General features: G+C 38.9%; 1 pseudogene; it reads left to right on the forward strand.

The window, feature by feature from the left end:
• The first annotated feature begins 1,145 nt into the window (after positions 1 to 1,145).
• Positions 1,146 to 7,013, forward strand: LOC102833362 (annotated as a pseudogene).
• The last annotated feature ends 1,686 nt before the right edge of the window (positions 7,014 to 8,699 follow it).

Raw genomic sequence — 8,699 nt, forward strand, 5'->3', positions numbered from 1 at the left:
GCTGTGCATAAGGTCACTGTGAGTCGGTACTGACTCATTGGCACCTAACAACAACAACAACAATTACTCTCTTTAAACTGTGGGAAGAGCTATTAATTTTGCTAATGAAAAATATAACTATCATTAAAATTATCAAATTTTATCTTTTATAATAAATGAGTCATAGTATGATATACTTCAACAAAGGAAAGTAAGATCATAATAGGCTTGAATTCTTTCTGAAAAAAGTGAGAAGTAAATTTAGTACAGTCATTATACAGCACGGAGTTCTGGTGTGGTGCTGTGGGTTAATGCACCAGACTGCAAAGTCGTTTGAACTGCAAGGTCGGTGGGTCAAACTCACCAACTGCTCCTCAGAAACCCTATACAGGGTCGCTCTGGGTCAGAATCAACTTGACAGCACTGTGCAACAACATTGTATAGCAAGAGAATGATGAGTAGAAATAGGGAGAGCTTTTCAAATTTGCAAAAAACAAAAGTTGAAACTAGGACACTGTATAAATAGTAACTGTCCATATAATATTAGTATAGGAATGTTAAAGATGAATTTGAAGAAATGAAAAAAATCAGCTACACACTCCACAATGGATAGTGCTAAATGGGTATCAGGACATAACACGAAGTTGCAAATTACCCACCTGATAGGTGGTCAGTCACCTTGTACACACATCAAACCTTTAGGCAGAAAAGATAAGGATAGAATTAGAAGAGAAAGTGTCTAAATACAAACCAGAAAACCAAACCCACTGTTGGGGACTTAATTCCAATTCATAGCTACACTGTAAAACAAAAACCAAAGCCACTGCCATGTAATCGATTCTGATTCACAATGACCCTATATAGAATTGCCAAGACTGTAAAGCTCTATAGGTGCTGTCACTCTCATTCTCAAGAGGGGATGATTGGTTTGGACTGCTGACCTTGGCATCAGCAGCCCAATGCCTGAACCACAGCACCACCAGGGATCCTTACAGTGACTTTACAAGTAACAACTGGTTTGAATTATATAACAAAGAACAAGGTTTTCTGAGACAAAGGTTGCCCAGGGAAGTTAGTAGACACATATTTACCATTATGTTATTGTTGTTAAGTGCCCTCATTTCAGTTATGACTCTGTATAGGTTTCCAGGAGCAGCTGGCAGATTTGAACCACCACCCTTGCGATTAGCAGTGTAGTGCTTATCCTACAGTGTCACACTTGGACTCCATTATAGCTTAAGTCAAATATCTGTCTCATGACATCTTAACATAGAATACTTCACACCCAAACCAAACCAAAATAAAACAGAAGCCCTCAAAGATTTCTGTGAGTTAATAAGAAAAACAGCAATGTGCTTTCTCATTTAAGTTTTCTGCATATTTCTGCATTGTTGGCCTGAGGCAGCCTCGATCTACAGGGAAAAAAGGATTTCTTATAGGAGAACAGGAAAGAGAAAGAATGGATTCATATTCAATTTCTTGGAAGTAGATGAAATTATTCAACAAGACAATAGTCTTAGAGTTCAGCCTGATGAATAAAGATTTGTCCCCCAAACATCCTTAGATCCACTTTGACCTCTTTAATAAATGAAAGCCCAAGAGTGTTTTGCCATTCCGAGTACAGTTTTCCTTTAAAAGGGGTGTTATGTCTTCAACCAAAAAGCTCTGGTAGCGTAGTGGTTACAAATCGGACTGTGAACTGCAAGTTCAACAGTTCGAAACTGCCAGCTGTTACGTGGAAGAAAGATGAGGCTTTCTGCTCCTGTAAAGATTTACAGCCTCGGAAACCCTGTACAGGGTCGCTATGGGTCAGAACTGACTCCACGGCACATAACCACCACCACCACTTCTTCAACCAGAGACCTAGAAGGTTTAGACTTACTCCAAGTAGATGGAAGGAGGATAATGTCAGAAGGTAAAAAAAAAAATAAGGCTGTGCATTTTCTTGCCTGAGGACTTGTAAGACTAATAATGAGGGAGAACAAAAGAGTGATATGCATATCCTGAATTTTCCTTCTCCAGGCTTTACCCCAGAAGTTCTCATTAACCGGGCACACCAGGGAATAAACCGCTCATCAAGGAAATAAAAAAATATTAGTGGATCCCAGGACTGGCAGCTTCCACTAGTGAGTGTCACAAGGTCACATCAGGCAAGAAGACTGGGCATTTAGATATATTTTTGCCCATGACTAAGTCTAAATTGGCTTAAAGATAAAATACAATAATGATATATATATTCTTGGCCCACTTTGAGTGAAGTGTAAACCAACTTAAAGTGTAATTAAAACGATGAAAGAAGATTGCGGTGACAATGATCTTTTATTAAAAACAAACACATCTGAGAAAATCACTTGTCAAATTAACTTTCTAAAGATAACTTAAAAAGTAAGACATTTATTATACTCAAATGTAAATGATTATTCTTATAATTATATTTACATGGCACTTTTCTTCTGAGAATGAAAAAAAAAAAAATGTGCACTTTAACTCATTGCTGCCTCCATTTTAAATAGAAAACAGCTGAACCCCAACTAGTCGGAAAAACAGTTTGGTTATACTGCCAGTTAGTGGCTTAATCATGTGGTAGTTATGTGCCGTGGAGTCAGTTCCAACTCTTAGCGATCCTGTACAGGGTTTCCGAGGCTGTAAATCTTTATGGGAGTAGAAATCTTATCTTTCTCCAGCGGAACAGCTGGTAGCTTTGAACTGCCGACTTTGTTAGCAGCCCAATTCTTAACCACTAAGTTACCAGAGCTCCTTTGCTAATCTGTCTCTAGTACTTTTATCGACTCATGATTTTCTTCATTTTCTTGGACATCATTGTGTGTAAACAATTTGTGAATGTGGTTTCAATTAAATTGAGTACGAAGTATTTAAGCAGCATTCATATCACCATACATTAAATAATACAATTAATTGTCAAAGCTGATTTTTAAAAAGTTTTCATGTTAGTGGGATCTATTGTATTCTCTCTAAATCTTTTAAAGATGTCTAAGAAAAGCAGGAACTAAATTTACTTACACCCCTCAGTTATATTGGCAACGTGTATAAGAGTCTTGGTCAAAGTGGTACACAGTTCAATTCATCTGAAAGTTTTCCCAGCCATTCTTACTTTGACACTTCATTAAGTATTCTGTTTGTCAAATAATAATTACACTACTTCAGCTTATCGCTAAATAATAATTTAATGTGAATTTTAAAAGCAAGCTTCACCTATTCAGTTTCTTAGGCAAATTAACATCACTTTCTCCACTTCACTTTGAAAGGTCTCTGTGTCCACATGAGGATAAGATGAGTAGGGAAATGACAGCCTTTTGTCCCATTGATGTCAATTATGGATTGAAATAAGGAATACATTATCCAGGCCAATTTTTAATGCTTTTGTTAATTTTACATTTTGTTTAAATGGTTGTTTTTGTTGTTAAGTTCAGTTTGTTTTTCTTTAGTCAGTTCCAGCCCATAATGACCCTGGTAGAAGGTATTAACTATATTTTATCCAGCTCTGGTAGCATAGTGGTTACATGTTGGGCTGCTAACCTCAAGATCAGCAGTTCGAAACTACCAGCCGTTCTGTGGGAGAAAGATGATGCTTTCTGCTCCCATAAAGATTTACAGTCTCAGAAACAGTATACAGGATTGTTATGAGTCGGAACTGACTCCACGGCATACTACCACCGCCACCATAGTTATATTGGAGGTAATTACTGTATGTCTTGATCTATTTCAGTGAAGTTTTCTAAAAATTGCATTCAAGAGCTTCTTTAGGATTTTGTACATATACTTAAACTTTGTAATTATTTTGGGAAACACACCATATTTTTCTAAAAGTACACACACTCTGAATTTGGTCACTAGCCTAGTACCAACCCAGGCAGTCTGCTGGGGAAAGTGACTGCCAACTCAGGTACTGCTTCACAACCTGTTCTGTCTCAGAGATGAGATGATGAACTCAGGTGTTTGATTTTCCCTTACTATGCCTGTGACCTATCACTTGGACCTTAGCAATCTTTCTGAGACTGTAAACTATCTACGGGCAGAGACTTTCTTATTCCTCTAGGACTTGTCATTTAGCAATCATTCAGTGAATGCATTATGAAATAATCATTCCATATTTTTATAACCATGTCATGTATCTTGGGAGCCCTCATAAAGCAATTGTCTTGTTTGTCCCTGCCCAAGCCATGTAACTATACTCTTTCTTCTATTTCGCCATTTTCCATGGCAGCTTACAATAAATAAGGTGAGCTGATGAGCACACAGACAGAAACAAGGATTATTTTCTACATGGTATCTCATTCCAAAAACATTAGCAGGGAAAAAAACAAAACAACAACAACAAAAAAAACCCTCCTATAAGTCATCAAAGACACCAAACCCTTGATTTGTCAATGTAGCCAAAGGTCATTATTATAACTATTTGAAATTTAAAGAATAGTTTCCTGCAGTTACTGTAATTCTTGTGATTATAAAGATAAAAGCTCATGTACAGAAATATATAATAATTAGGCTCAAAACCTCCTATTAAGCAAGAAGATAATATGAGTAATTTAAAAATAAATGTGATGTAAGAGTTTTCATTTTTTTTTTCTGGATTATTATTTCTTTAAATGTGTGACATCTACATTCATAACAGATTTGGCTGCATTCTCAAAATGGTTTGTGGTATAGGAAGAAATTGTTTAAAGGAAAAAAAAAGAGAGAGTCACCATCTCTAGTACGTGACATAAACATGCCACAGGTAAGACTTTTGAAGATTTACCTTCTCTTTTACTTCCCTGTTACTTCAGAAATGCTGGAGAAATCAAATAATTTTGCTGCAGAAATATTAAAACAAAAACACAGAACTTCCATTACAACCTGACAGCATGCTTGTATACCTGATTATACTACATATTAGAGAAGGAAATCAATCATTATTTCTATTTTTTTATTTAATAAATTACTGTTACACATTACCATGTGTACCTACATTTAAACATACAACATTAAAGTATATATATTACAGAATTAGACATTGTCAAAATTATGCCTTATGTTTCAGCTTTTTTGAACACAAAGAATAACTTTTTGGAAATTACAGATAAAATTAGAAAATATGTGATAAAGTGCCCCACTTTTATCAGGTGACTAATTTGATATTTTATAAAAATTTTGCTGCATTTGCCTATGTAGAAAATGAATAATATAATATGTACAAGAACTAAGAAATAAATAAAAAACTGAGGTTTATTGGTTATTATATTTAGAAAAATATAGTAGATTTCCCATTTTAGTTGAGACATTGATTTGATCATAATCAAAGAATTCTTTTTCAATTTTTAATTGTGTGATCAGCAGGGATTATAAACAATCTTGGTATGTTTTGTATCATGTGCACTGTCCCCACTAGAATATCAGTCACTTGGGAGAGCATTATTGTCTTTCTTGTTTAGGTTAGGTTCCCAGTTCCTAAAGTAGGGGCAGTACTTGGATGTAGCAGATTCTCAATATATATTTATTAAGTAAAACATTATTTGGAGCCTTTGGCTTTTGAGAAAAGAGTTAGTAAATGACTTCTTTCCTAGAGACTTCAATATCAATAGAGTTAACAGCAAATATTAGAATCATTTGACATGAGAAAGCCACTGGGTTGTAAAACAAATAAAACGTGAATTTACAAAATTCCTAGAAGCAAATGAGAATGAAAACACAACATACAAAAATCTATGGGACACAGTAAAAGGTGTGTTGAGAGGATAATTTATTACAATAAATCCACACATCCAAAAAGAATAATGAACCAAAATTAACACAACATCTCCAACAATTAGAAACAGACCAACAAAGTAAATCTATAGTCACCAGTCAAAAAAGAAATATTAAAGTTTAGAGCAGAAATAAATGAGATTAAGATGTAATGACAATTGTGAAATAATGTTAATAACGTTAACTTACTATCATTATCAACAAAAATAATAGCAGCCACTACTATTGCTATAAGCACATGCTAGCTCTATACAATAAGCACTGGACTATTTAGGTCCACAATTTCAGCCCACCAGCCACTTCATGGGAGAAAGATGAGACTTTCTGCTCCCACCAAGGCTTAAAAAGCCTCAGAAACCCTATACAGGGTCAACTGAGTTGGAATGCACTCAAAGGCACTTTAACAACACCTACTGCTATGACAGATATTTAAAAGAGTTTAACATACATTTGACCCATCTATTAGGTTTGTTTTAAATTTATTTTATATATGAAAATTTTAAATTTTAAATTTATTTTATATATGAAAAATTTGTAATGTCAAAAATTTAAGAAATTTTTCAAAGATCTCTCAGTTGATAAATGTAAAAGTCAACAAGCAGATACAAATCGGTTTCATTCCAAAGTTTTGCTTTTCAAGTCACCCTCAGTAGTCTCTGCCTTCCACCTCCCCAGGTCAAGACAAAGAGAAACAAGGTGGACATGGGGGTGAATATGCAGAGAAGCAGGATCGGAAATTTGAACGGAGAATCTAACAGAAGCACAGAATTTCATTGGATTGCCTATGGGCACCAACAAGTTAGCCAACCAGCAGGACATGATGGCCTGTGGCACTTGGTACCACCTCTACAACTCCAAGCTGGACACGGACCAACTCCTGGATCAGACCACCATCAGCCCGCAGAAGAAAGCCAGCCAGGAGGGCATGACTGTGCACGTGACCAAGCAGCAGGTCTTTGAGCCTGGGCTGGGCATGGAGCACTACGACATACACAACGTCAGCCTGCAGGTGAGCAGCAACATGGGGACCACACAAGGGGCAAAGCGGTGTACAGGCTGCCATGGCAGACCTATGACCCAATTACTGCCTGATGTCTGACTCCCCCGTGTTGGCCCAACCTGCCCCTAATCACCACCAGCACCACTATTACAACTCTGACTGGGGGCGGGAATCTACCTGCTACTTTTGGCAGGACCCAGCCCAACCCGCCCCCTATATGATGTCCTCCAGCCCCAGCTACTACAGAAAGCAGACTAGGGGTTTGGGGGAGCGGGGCTGTGGAGACTGAGAGGATCCTCCTCCATGCAGCTCTGCAGGATCCAATATAGAGCTAGGGTGTGCCTAACAGCCAAACAAACGGTGCCCTGAGCAAGGCTGTCCCGGCTGTCCCCAACGCCATCACAGGTTTGTGTTTAGGACAAGAAGTGCCACCCACCTAGCGAAGCCCCCAGAACCCAGACTTGGCAGCCCCTACCTCATCCACATTGGGGAACAAACTGCATGCCCAGAGACACAGCAGACACATGTGGTTTGGTTTGCAGCGACAAGCCTACGTGGCATGACAACGACGTTTGTAAAGTGAACACTTTCCTATTTCTACTTGCTGTTGTTGTGAAGTGCCGTCGAGTCGGTTCTGACCCATAGTGACCCTGTATAGGGTTTCCGAGGAAAGGCTGGTGAGCTTGAATCGCCGACCTTGCAGTTCAAACGGCTTTGCAGTCTGGCGCATTAACCCACAGCGTCTAAATGGCTATAAAATCAGGGGGTGGGGGGGGATTTTGCTTTTCCCTTTCTCAGAGTTATTGCTCACATTATGTATTTACCACCAACAGCATATATACATGATGGAGGATTATGCAATCCGGTGTGCAGGTAGATACTGAGAAGTTAATGGGAGAAAGATTGTCCACTATTTTTGTCTCTGAAAGTCAGTTAGGTGTCTGCATGGGCACAGTGCAATTCTTTAGATGCTTGAGTTCTTTTATGTTGGGGTTTTACAGATTGTATTATAAGGGTCTGGCACACGGAGCCCAGGTAGCACCTCGGCCATGAATGGGGTGGCGAACCACAAGGTCAGCAGCTTGAAACCACCAGCCGCTCTGAGGGAGAAAGGTGAGGCACTCTGCTCCTGCAAAAACCCACAGCCCGGGAAACCCCTCAAAGGCAGGGTTGCCTGGAGTTCGTTCTAACTCCAAGGAGCGTAGCCACCAAGGGTCCCACTCAAGTCAATCTTAGGGCTGTGACTCCATGGCTGATGTCATTAGTGGCCGCCAAGTTCCCTCTCTCTGTACGGTGGGGTAACTGGGGGGGTCAGGGCTACTTTTAGGGGTGCACATCCACCCGCCTGATTGCGTCCTGGCTGAGCCAAGAAGGCACTCCAGGGAAGATGCAGGAGAAATGTGTAGAGTCTGTAGCACCTGTTTATGCAAGTGTCTCTGTGCTGCTTTTAGAGCAGGTTCACTGCGCCAGAATGGTTGTAGCCCCGCCTTCTAAACTCTGCCAGGGTGGGGTACCCACAGAGGGAATCCCATCTGCCTATTCCTAACTGGCAGTATTTTCCTTAATATTGTGATTTTTTTCACTTGTGAGTGTGGGAAACTGACATCGTGGACCTTATTGTAGATCTGGAGTTCTGGAGTTGTTCTGTGAGTGCTTCTTGTGTGAAATCTCAGTCCCTCTCTAGCACGGAGATTTCCCTGCCTGACTTTGTCCACTGCTGCCAAAACCAGAAACTCTTGATTTTTTAAAACTATAATAGTTGTCCTTTTGTGATTAATATCACTCAACATACTATCCTTCAGGTTCATGCAAATTAAGAAGTGTTTTGCAGATTCGTCATTATTCTTTAGTGTTGTGTGATATTCCATTGTGTGTACATTCCAGAGTATGCGTATCCATTTTTTTACTAATGGATATTTAGGCTGTCTCTATCTTTTTTGTTATTGTGAATAGTGCTGCAATGAACATGCATTAT

The sequence above is a fragment of the Chrysochloris asiatica genome, unplaced genomic scaffold, assembly GCF_000296735.1.
Source record: "Chrysochloris asiatica unplaced genomic scaffold, ChrAsi1.0 scaffold00031, whole genome shotgun sequence".
NCBI lineage: Eukaryota > Metazoa > Chordata > Mammalia > Afrosoricida > Chrysochloridae > Chrysochloris > Chrysochloris asiatica.